The sequence below is a fragment of the Anopheles stephensi genome, chromosome X, assembly GCF_013141755.1.
Source record: "Anopheles stephensi strain Indian chromosome X, UCI_ANSTEP_V1.0, whole genome shotgun sequence".
Classification (NCBI taxonomy): domain Eukaryota; kingdom Metazoa; phylum Arthropoda; class Insecta; order Diptera; family Culicidae; genus Anopheles; species Anopheles stephensi.
Window position 1 is genome coordinate 13,366,571 of NC_050201.1, and position 12,507 is coordinate 13,379,077.

The window sequence follows — 12,507 nt, forward strand, 5'->3', positions numbered from 1 at the left end:
AAAAGATTGCGTTAGGTTTACAGAAAGTTTCTGATGCTCTGCACCCATTTAAAGCAAAGTATGTCCGCTGTTTTTCAACTGTTCTCTACGCTTTCTTTGCACTGCTTATGCATCCAAAGTATTGAACTGTAAAGACGTTTAATAAAGTGTGTTAAAAAAAAATATAAATACGTTGTAAAAGGTTGTCTAATGCTATTTGTATTTTCTAACGATTTTTAAAGCCATTGGCGGCAAAACATATTTTCCCAATGTTTTTTCCCTATGTTATATGGCGAAATTTAGAACGAATGAACCAAAAAATTGTGACAAAAAATGCAAGAAGAATCAACTTTAGTTTATTTTTTACCTAAAAATTTGAACAAAAACCTGTTACAGATGTTCGCGTTCTTCATAGATCTCTTAAAAACACTTTACAGAAACTTAAATAACTTAAACTCACTTACTAGTTATCAAAATTCAGAAAAAAAAATCCCTTCAGACTTGTAATTTTAAGTTTTTATAAATGTAGAAAGTGATTTGTGGAGCAAAAATTTTATAAACTACTTATATAAATCAATTTTTGTTTTTCCCATTTTTAAAACTAACAAAAACCCGATCATCTTTATAGGCCCGTAACGCAAACACGGCTTTGCATTGAGGCAACATATTTATAGCAAAAGTAAGAAAATGAGTTAAATTAACTTTCACCAGAATATTGCACCGAAATTGGATTCGGTATTTGAATTAAACGATAAGCCCTTCGAAAAGCGGCTTGCTGCTAGCCTTGTTTTGCATACCCGTATGCGCCTGAATGTATGCAACGCGCCGTACACATTGTACATTAATTGGTACGTTCGTAAAGTTGTGAATTGTTTTATTGTTTCCCCTTCACTGTTTTTACTTTACTGTTGTTTTCTATCATTTTAGCTATCTTTCACTTAATGGTGGGCAAAAATGCTGAAATGATGCTTTCCCGATTTGATGTCGATGAGTTTTCAACGGTCGGTTGAGCTAGAGGGTTGGAGAAAAACATAGTGTCTGTGTGTGTGTGTGATCATCCGTTACAGGAAAAAGTTGCTTCTCATTCCCTTGAACTTCCCCCTCTCCCCCATCCTCTTCTTCTCCTTTCGCTCCCCATCAATCGAAAGACAAGGCCAGCGTGCCCCGGGTTGTTGCACTGCTGGCGCAATAAAATGTAATAGACTCTTCTGGCTGGCAGTGAGGCTCGCTTTCCCTTTAGCGTGAGGACTCACTTAACGATCCTATTCGAAGCGACATTAACGAACCTCGCCGGCATGACACGGCCATTGTCCCGTGCCGTCGACCATCGTTCCTTGTCGGTAACACACCACCTTGAGCTGACCTTCTTCGAAAGGGGTGGCACCGGGCGCTGAGCTGTCGATTCAGCAGGGCGACCGGGTGACGTCCATCACGATAAAGCCTGCGTCAGTAGCGATAATCCGCGCTCGCGCTCCCAGTTTTTGGCACACACCCGCCCACCCGTCCACAGGTAGCGGTGGGGGGGCGCACTATCTACCAACTATCTGGCACGCAATCGGGCTGCCCGTGGATAGTTTAGCCTTCACGGAAACCGCGGCCACTAACAGTAATGATCATTACGGTAGAAAGGCACCCCAGCAAACCCTTTTTTTTAGCGCGCGCGTGTGTGTGTGCCGGGTTACTGCAAGTGCAAGTGTTTTGCACCGGACCGGAGGAATATCTTGGAGAAGGCGAAGAAGAAGTTAGATTTCGCACGATTGCGAGGGAGAGTCCTCACGGTGGTTGTTGTTGCTGTGCCTCGCTGCTGCGGTGTACAACGCATAGCTGGCACCAGTTTGACCGAGCACTAAAGCAACAAACAAAAAAAAAACCAACCAAAGCGCAAGTAGGAAATAGTTTCACAGCGTTTTCCGAGTGAGTCCACGAGAACCCTCCCGACGGTGGGTTTTGCTTTGCAGGAAATGAACTCGCGCACCGCAGATATTCAACAACGCGGTGATGGCGCACCCTTATTTCCGGAACCGGAACGGAATAGCATGCTGGCGCCATTTGCCGCACCCTGTTTAGGTAGGTGTGTGCAAAGAACGAGACGGAGGCAGTGGTAGAGGGTGAAGCTATCGACACACACACACCGGGATGGGTCAGGTTTCTGAAACAGAATGTCACAAATGTCGGTAATAGGAGCAGTTAGTAGCATTTTTTATTATTTGTTGACTTCGCGAAAATGTCATCCTGTTAACGTCTTCTATCTATATGTTTATGCACACATTAGCTCTGGCAAAAGGCGTGGGACTGTCTGTCATAAAGAAGTTATCTATAGTCAGCGAAAACGTTACCTACGTTCAGAACTAATCATTCGGATCAATGTGGTAATGGCTGCATGAAGCCTAGCAGCTCGATAAACCAAGAAGTGTTAGCCAGATGTGTCTTCGAGTGTTTTGTAGCATCAGCTGATTTCAGAAATCTCAGAATAGGTTCTCAGATAGCAGAGATATTAGCAATTGCGATCGACCTTGCTAGGAGGACTCCTGAAGCCTCTGAATATCGGTCCCTTGGATCGTGTCCTTGGTGAGGTACTTTCTCATCCATTTTTCCCGGCACTAAAATCTCCGGAGAGGTCTCGGGTCTGCCATTACTACTGGGAGTTGCTTGACGTAGTTTATCGGGACCTGGAGGCGGTCCGGTGGCCGAGGCGACAGCGGCGCCGGTCTTCACACGGCAGGGCCGGGGTTCAAATCCCATCCAGACCGCCTCCCCGTACGAAAGGCTGACTACTTTTCTACGGGTAAAATTAAGTCACAGAAAGCCAGAAATGGCAGGCCGAGACCTCTCGAGGTTGTAGTGCCACAGAAGAAGAAGAAGAAGGAGTCCTAAAGTCCGGAGGGACGGGAACTCGAATCATAGCTGCATCGTTTGAATTACATTGATTGATTCGGAGAACATTGTTCTGCAGCCTTGTGCACCCCGCTGGAAGCCACCTACTGTTTGCTGATGATACGAAGCTATTCCTGTCGATCCAAGACCGACCAACTCCGCCTTCAAGCTACACTCTGTTCATTCCAATCCTGGTGTTCAGAGAATGGTCTTGAATTGTGTGTTGAGAAGTGTGTTGTCGTAACGTTCACGAGAAAGCGCTGTCCTGCTATTGTCCGCAAAAGCTGTGTTAGGGATTTAGGAGTACTCCACGATGAGAAGCTGAGCTTCCACGAACAGCTCGAACACGTCGTCACCGAGGGCAACCAGCTGATAGGCTTGCTTAAGCAACTTACTTGCGACTTCACGGACCCGGTCTCCATTAGAACGCTCCTTGGTTCGATCGGTGCTAGAGTATGCCTCCACTGTATGGTGGCCATCTGCTGCTCGGCCCCTAGCCCGTTTGGAATCCGTCCAGCGCAAATTCACCCGGTTCGCATTGCACTTCTGGAGGGTCCAAGTGGACTACGACGCTCGCTGTGCGCTTTTGGGTATCGAGTAGCTGAACCAGCGTAACTGCAACGCCCAGAGACTATTTGTTGCGAGACTTTTGGACTACCGGATCGGCTCCCCAACACTACTCTCTGGGCTCAACTTATACGTCCCAACCAGGCCGCTTCGCCCAAGGACGCTGCTTGACGTAGAGGATCGCCGATAGCAATTAGGCTTCAAGGGGGCCCTGCGTGGCTCGTTGAACTATAATGACAATAAGCAATAAACTTCTTTATGGAGTTTGCCTGGTGTTCGTGGACATGCAAATACATTTCAGTGTAGGCGAAGCGACTTTTGGCTTTGGCTTTCACCGATTTTTAGAGTCCTCAAAAATGTACGCTTCGCGGTATTGACTTGCTGCAGAAGACTTCGATACCGCTCACAACCTAGCACCTTCGTCTAACAATCCAATATGCAGGATTTTCTGACGTCCGCTCACTCCATCTTAGTAAGGACCAGAGGATATGTGGTCTGAAAAAGACTTCAAGAGTTGGGTCGTCCGGTGCCATTCTCATGACATGGCCAGCCCACCGTAGTCTGGCGAGTCTAATTCGCTACACGATGGTGAGATCACCGTACTGGGTTGGTACTCCATTATCCTTTTACACACATTTGGGGCAAAAACTGCTTCCGAGCATCTTCCTCTCGAACTCAACTGATAGGGTTTTTGGTTAGATTTGGACTGAGTTCATGTCTCAGAAGCGTATATGAGTACTGGGACTATAAACGAGTTCCGTACAGTCCCAGCTTCATCCGTCGCGTATCTCAACATCTATGTTGATGTCGGCTTCGAACCCAGGTAGGTGAAGTTTTGGACAACTTCAAAGGTGCAATCGGCTCATCTCCCTTCCCTAGTTCAGTGTTTGTTAGCAGGCCCGTAGTTGATCTTTCTGATAGTCGCCTACTTAACCTTCATCAAACCTACGATTTGATGCCGCTTGCTCGATCCTTCCGGTAAGCTTCTGCCTACATAGGAGTGCCTCAAACCAATAATGTCCATCTGTCATCTATGCAAAGGCTCCGGATTTTCTTATAGAAAATGTTTGAAAGTCAAAATCAGTCACCAAGAAGGCGTTTTTTTGCGTTGTTGTATAAGCTGTAATGTACGTAATTAAAAATAAGTATTTGATATTTATTAGTATAAGTGCAAGATGAAATGCGTGCACGGATGTCGTCGACAAGGAGAGGTCAGTCGGTAATAAAGATTCAAGTCGGTCACTACATAAAACGTTGGCGACGAGGAAAAATAAAATAAAACGAAAATGGCTCAGTTCATTGGATCAGTGGAGTGTTTTGTCTTAGGCGTAGTCCTTTTCGGAATATTTGAGCCGAAAAAAGGTTTTGTTCGAAGTGAACGAACGTCGAACAGATAAGGAAGACCGGGTTGCTGCTTACTTTAGGCGGAGCATCGTTGTATAAAGTGGTTAGGCAAAGTGTGCGATCCGGAAAAGCAGAGGTTTAAACCATACGAGAAGCAGTGCGAACTGTTGTTGAAGGCGCATTTAAGTCGTGTAGTGAGTGTAGTTGCAGATCGTTTTAAGTTACGAAACTGTCTGCATTAACGAATACGTTATCATGCTAAAATCTGCGGCGCAGAAATGCAGATTCGGCGTCTTTTTAAACGAAGCCCTGCGTGATTAGTTTGTAGCGGGTATTAGAGATAACGAATTGCGAAACCAATTATTAAGAGAAGAAGAAGTGTCCTTTGATAAAGCAACGGCAATCGCACGCACTTGGGAAGCGGCGAAAGACGAAAACGAAGCTGTTCAGTTTGTCTGGCTAATTGGACGTATTTGCGCCTGGGGGGTATGCAAACAGATGCACGGAGGAAAGACCAGAAATGTAAAATTACTGTACATCGCTACAGAAACACATCGTGTGTTTGCCTGTAATACATGCTACTGTCACACGAATGGCCATCCGTCGGCTCAAGAACAACAAGGCACCAGGCACCGACGGAATAGTAGCCGAACTGTTCAAAAACGGTGATGCAGCACTCGAGCAGGAAATTAATCAAATTATTACTGAAGTATGGGATAGCGAATCGATGCCTTGTGATTGGAATCTTGGTATCATCTATCCCATATACAGGAAGGGAGATAGGCTAGAGTGCAGCAATTACAGGGGTATTACGGTGTTGAATACCGCCTACACGATTTTCTCCCTTATTTTACAAGATCGACTTGTCCCATTCGTTGAAGAGATAGTCGGAAACTATAAGAGAGGATTCCGAAACAGAAAATCAACCACTGACCAGATCTTCACGAAGCGGCAAATCTTGGAGAAGATGAAGAAGCAGCAGCTCCACTCCTACCTTCGCTTCATTTGATTGTAAAGCCGCATATGACAGTAGGGACTATACGACGCAATGAGCTCTTTTGGAATCCCGGCCAAGCTTACCAGGCTTGTAAGAATGACAATGGCCAACATCACATGCCAGGTGAAGGTGGATGGAAAACTCTCAGGGCCCTTTGCTACGACCAAGGGCCTGTACCAGGGAGATGTTCTTGCCTGTCTCCTTTTCAACCTGGCGCTAGAGAGATGCCATCCGCGACTAAGAGGTGGAAACATCGGGGACCATCTTCTATAAGTCAATCCAGAGTCCTGGCATACGCTGATGACATAGACATTATTGGTTTGAGGCTCTCTTATGCAGCAGAAGCTTATCAAAGGATATAGCGTGCGCCTCGAGAACCTCGAGTTTAAGATTAACGAGGCGAAAACCAAAATTTAGGTGGCACCAACAGCGGCCCTGCTTACAAACACTGATCCACGCAGGGGTGATGTACAGATAGGTGACCGCACCTTCGAAGTCGTCCAAAACTTCACCTATCTGGTGTCAAAAGTCAGCCAACCGACAACAGCATTGATGTTTAGTTCTGACTCAGTTCAGTAGTCACATACGCCTCTGAGACATGGACTCTGTTCAAAACTGACGAAGCGCTCTTAGCCGCGTTCGAGAAGAAGATGCGCTGGAAGGATTTTTGGCCCCGTGTGTGTGGAAGGCTACGAGCTGTACGATGATCACACCATCGTGCAGCGCATTAGACTCGCCAGGCTCCGGTGGGCTGGTCACGTCATGCGAATGACACCGGACGACCCAGCCCGTAAAGTCCTCTTAGGCCGTCCACACGGACAGAGGAGGCGTGGTAGGCCCAAATTGAGATGGAGTGATGGCGTTGATGCGTCCACCAGAACGGCCGGGATAATGGATTGGCAGACGAAGGCACTGAACCGTGAGCGGTATAGTGGATTGTTGCAGCAGGCCAAGACCGCAAAGCATAAGTAGATGGATACCAGCCATAATATTAAAAAGAATAAGTCCAGTTACGTTTTCCTTATTAACCTAAAAGGAAATGTACGGTTGGTACACATAAATCAGCTTAAAAAGTTTACAAAACCACCGGTGATACATTTGCCAGTTGTACGAAAAGAACCACCGCGTAAAAGAAAACGAAGCGAATCAAAATCTCCACCACTTCGAAGGTCTGAGGCAGTAGCTACCCACACTCGAATGCGTGAAGACGTGTTTATCGAGAGCTTATCAAAAGACCTAGTGCAAATAGTAAAAGCGGCAAGTCCAGTGTTCCTCTCTTTCTAGCAACCCCGAGATGGGTCGCACAAAACGAATAGTGAGAAAAAGGCGCGCCACGCTGCCGCTAAATGCATTTTTAAACTCGAAGGATGGAAGTTGTACATCTTCCAAAAGACACCTGGAGCAACAAAATCAGTACGATTTATTGCAATCGATAGACGATCAGGAGATCGATAATATTATTACAACGTTGGAGATGTCCACAAAAAAATTATCGCTTCTGGAATCGTCAGATATACGACTGCTGTTACACAAAAGGGGATAGTAGTACGCACTACCACTGTCAATTAACACAAAGTAGTTGTGAACTACTTTAAAAAGAGCAACACGGACTTCCATACGTTCCAATTGGCTGGAAGACAAAACCACAAAAATTGTCCTGTTGGGACTCATCGACATGCCCACAGACCAAGTTGTAACAATACTAAAAGAAGATAACATAACACCAGTGACGGTAAAGAAGCTCGCTATCAACAAAGAAAGATTCGAGGAGCAAGCGACGTACCTGCTCCAATTCCCCAAAGGCGCGGTTGACATCAAGATGCTGCGCATGATCATAGCACTAGACCACCAAGCGGTCTACTGGCGATATTACTACAATCGCTGCAGCATCATGCAGTGCAAAAATTGCCAACGATTTGGACACGGTGCGGCAAATTGCTTCAAATGCATAAAAATGTGCGGAACATCACGTATCATCCGAATGCCCAGTGGCAAAGGGGTCAACGGACGGTCTAATCCCGACGCACAAGTTGAAGTGTGCAAATTGCGGTGGCAACCACACTGCAAACTACTTCGGATGCCCAGAGCGACAGAGCAAGATGTCAAAAGAGAACAGCAAAGCCCAAGCATCAATACCAAAACAGGTACAAATATCATCTTCACAAGACTTCCCACAACTACCATCCGCAAAACACACTCGTCTCCCTACACACGCATTACATACGCGTAAACGGCAAACCAATACCTATGCAAACATAGCTGCGTCTAATGAGAGCGATCTCTTCGGCCCAGAAGTACTGGTCCAAGTAATAACGGAAACTGTTTCGTGTCTTAGGAGTTGTAAAAGCAAGGAAGACCGGATGAACGTAGTCTTCCAGATAGTTCAAAAATATTGCTTTCCGTAATGGCGGGGTCAAATACTAGTTCAATTTCATACTGGAATGCAAACGGAATCTCCAACATGAATTGACACATTTTCTAATTCAGAAATTCTCAGTTCCAAATTATACTACTCATAGGCTAGATAGGATAGACGGTGCCAAAGGGGGGAATACTCGTTTTAGTTAAAAATCATATTCAACATAAAGTGTTAAAAAGTCCAAATCTTAAGATAATCGAAGCATTAGTAATCCAAATAGTGACAAGCAAAGGTACCATTGACTTTTTCACAGCTTATCATCCGGGTGCCAATTCCGTTGTCAGGAACTTCAGATACGATATCAGAACTCTCACAAATAGAAGAAATAACTTCATTATATGTGGTGACCCTAAATGCTAGACACAGGCTATGGAACTGTGCTTACAAATGCAGCTGGAAACTGTCTGTTTAGAGAACTGCCAATGGGCAAATTTTCGTTATACCACCCTAACTCCCCCACATTTTTTTCCATCAAACTCGTCTCGTAATCCTTCCACAATAGATTTAACATTAACCAATTTTAATTTTGAAATATCCGACCTGAACACCAAAACCTGTTTCACCTCAGATCATCTTCCCGTAGTTGTTACAATCTCTAGTTCAAAAACATTAAACAATTATGATCATAAAATATTCGATTATAGCAACGCAAACTGGAACATTTTCGAAGAACATATTAATATAACATCGGCTCCTAGATTAGCCGTCCCACTCACAACACCTAGCACATATAGAATGATCATACCACCAGAAATAATTACACTCATAAAAATCCGTAATGTATTTCGAAAGAGATGGCAAAGGCGTAGACAAGACGTTTTGCTTAAAAATTCTTATTACCGTCTTAAAAAGAAAATCGAACAAACATTGTCTGAAGTAAGAAATAAAGAATGGACCAAAAATCTACTATCCGTTAACAATGAACAGGGCAAGGGCAACAGTAAACTCTGGAAATTCGTGAGAATAATTAAAAACAATTCAAGAAAAATCCCTCCTCTGAACAAAGACAACATAACTCTATTTACGACTGAGGAGAAATGCGAAGCATTAGAAGAACAGTTCAAATCAGCACATGAAATTGCAAATAATTCTAATCCAACAATTTGAACTAAAAGTTGCAAATGACCTACGCAAATTACAGACAAAGCCTATTCTAACCGAAAACATCGTTCGCGCTTTGATAAAACCTAAAGATATCAAAAAAACGGCTGCAAGAATTAAAAACAAAAAAATCCACAGGATACGACGGGCTAAACAATCGGTCAATAAAAAGATTACCACGAAAAGCAATAGCATTATCTGGCCACTATATTTAATGGATGCATCAAACTTGGTTACTTTCCTTCACATTGGAAAATAGCTAAAGTAATTGCAATTCCAAAGCCGGGCAAAGACTTATCCCAACCAGAAAGCTATAGACCGATTAGCCTATTAAGTTGCTTAGGCAAATTATTTGAAAAATGTAGTGAGATCCAACTTAGACTACATACCTCAAACAATAACGCCATCCCTAAGGAACAGTTTGGATTCCAGCCTTCCCTATCTACCACCCATCAGATTAACAAAACATATTAAAGTAAAAAGACAAGTAAAGCAATCCACAGGCCTTGTGCTGCTTGACAGCGAAAAAACTTTCGATAAAATCTGGCATGAAGGATTGATACATAAACTAATGACCCATAAATTCCCTATATATCTTATTAAAATCATTCAATCGTTTCTTAAAGACAGAAAAAATATTTTTCATATTGGCACCTGTAAATCAGAATCTTACTCTCCCACGGCAGGAGTACCGCAAGGAAGTACTTTATACCCTCTACTTTTTAATATTTACACGGCTGACATTCCTTAAAATTAAAATCCTTCGGTTAAATATCTAGGCATTCTATTAGACCAACGATTAACATTTAAAATCAATACCGAAGCCACAGTGGCAAAGTGCGAAAAAATATTTAAAATCTAATATAGTTTTCTGCACAGGAAATCTAAACTTAACTTACTTTACAAATTACTACTGTACAAAGCGGCAATACGACCAATACTAACGTATGCATCACCGGTCTGGTCTAAATGCGCAAATTATCATAAATGAACACTTCAAAGATTGCGAAACAAAATTTTAAAACTATTTTGAATGTTCCCCCTTGGTATCGTACATCATCCCTCAATTTGGTATTTGGTATTTATGATATACCTTTCATAACTCAACACATAAACATAATACAGGTAAACTACTTAACAAAATGCCAAACATATCAGTTTGCAATCATGCGCAAGTTAAGCACTTAGTATGGAAAAGATAAGTCTTGCTACTACATAATGAAAGTTTAAAAACAATACATAAATACTTTTAAATTCTTATTAAAAACAAGTTTTAGTAGCTTAGATAGGTTAAGTAGAATGAGTCATTAGCTAGCAATAGTTTGTAAGAATTAGTTGTAAGTTTAACCCGATAAGATTAAACCTCGTTTTGAACTTAGTGGGTTTTTAATGAGCTATTTTTTCCCACACATTGAAATTCAAATCGCCACCAGGGCAGAACATACCTTTTTAAAAATGGCAATGCTAGGATAGTCATTCAATTTTGCGAGGAAAGACGAACAAGTTGAACCCGCTTATGTTTCTTAATAATGGCCAATACTGTAAAACACTATTGTATTCTTTTTCAAAATATAAATACTTACTACTACAACTACTACTAGAAGGTCTGATAGACTTCGAGGACAAGGTAATCTTCGTTCAGCGGGGTGAATGTAGTGTTCGTAATTAGTAATAAGTATATTGATATTTATTAGTATTAGTGCAAGATGAAATGCGTGCACGGATGTCGTCGAAAAGGAGAGATCAGTCGGTAATAAAGAGTCAAGTCGGTCACTAGATAAACTACAAAAAAAATGTATTATCGTAATTGTAACTTTCTTTACAAAAAAAATATTACAAACAAAAAATTATCACAAATTAAACCCTTGGTCAAATTCGCCGACCAAACCGACATGAGCCGTGGAAACGTAGCCTTCGTTCCATCTCCAGTGAACATTCCACACCTTCTGTATATGTGTGTGTGTGTGTGTGTGTGTGTAAGGATCGCGGCGGACAAGGTGTGTCGAGTCCACCGGGGACTCATGTCGTCCCATCCGTGCCAGGGACATACGAAAGGAAAATATTTACCTTCCGACGCGTTCCGTGTCCTATGAGCCGATGATCCTACAGGGAATCGGCTCCTTCTACCGATAGCTAACAACCACGACAACAGTTAGTAACGAAAAGGCCAGGGTGTGCCTAGCTAACACTACCCATCCCCATTCAACTTTTCCCTTATCCCCCCCCCCCTCCCCATCCCTTCGCCCTGAATCACCGGTGTGGCCTTTAATAATAGCTTGTTTGGCATTTAAATGCTATCCGTCACCAACCTTCCGGTACGATGGCTAGTATTAACGCGCGGAAATGGTGTTCAAACACACCGTCACAAACCCACCAACCACTAACACACACACACACACAGGCCGTCGTGTTGACACTCCCTTTTTAATTTCTTCTCCCAATATCGGGGTTTATACTGTTTGTACTGTGGTGCGTGTTTCCCCTTATACCGCCGGTGGTACGGTGTAATGATGATGATGGTAATCTATTATCCGTATCTAATGATTTTCCTTCGATCGTCTTAGCTTATCTTACGAATTAAAAGCATTTCAATTAATTTTGCTAAAAATATTCTTTTTAAGAAAATTATTATATTGTCGCGATCACAGTTCACGTCTGCTCAATAAAGCCGTATCACAATAGATTCGTCTTGTGGAAGGATTACAACTGTGGTAGTAATTTAATTATTTAATTAACTACCTCAAACAATTTGACTGTTTTTTTTTGTCTTTCCTTCTTAAAGTTTTTTTTTAGAAATATATTGTTTATTCTTTGGCAACTTTTACCGTGTCTTTGCACCATTGTATTGAATTTTAAAAATATATTTCTAGTTCTTTTTCTGTGACGCTTTACACGTCGTTGGCACTGATTTTTTAGCTTTCTTTTTTTGTTATTCACCGGCATCAGCATTGTTAATAAATCCTCAGTCAGCTTACTATTGGTGTATCACAGCCAACGCATCTTGTAAAAGGTGTATGATGTTAGCAATAAATTAGTAATAGCCAAAAACTGGAAACATGAATTATGTTCCTCAATCATTCCTAGCGAAGCTAGAAAATTTAAATTAAATTGAATAGCTTTCGCGACCTCTTAAGGCCGCGCTTGTCATTTCTGACTCACTAGACTTAATCGTACGGGTACGGGGGAACGGTCTGGCTGGTCTGGAACGGCCGTATGAAGACCGGCA

General features: G+C 42.7%; 1 protein-coding gene across 5 annotated transcripts in view; it reads left to right on the top strand.

Annotated features, from left to right (window-relative positions):
• The window catches only part of LOC118508911 (chaoptin), a 49,932-nt gene that overhangs the window by 23,737 nt on the left and 13,688 nt on the right, over nucleotides 1–12,507 (top strand). The window lies entirely within an intron of this gene.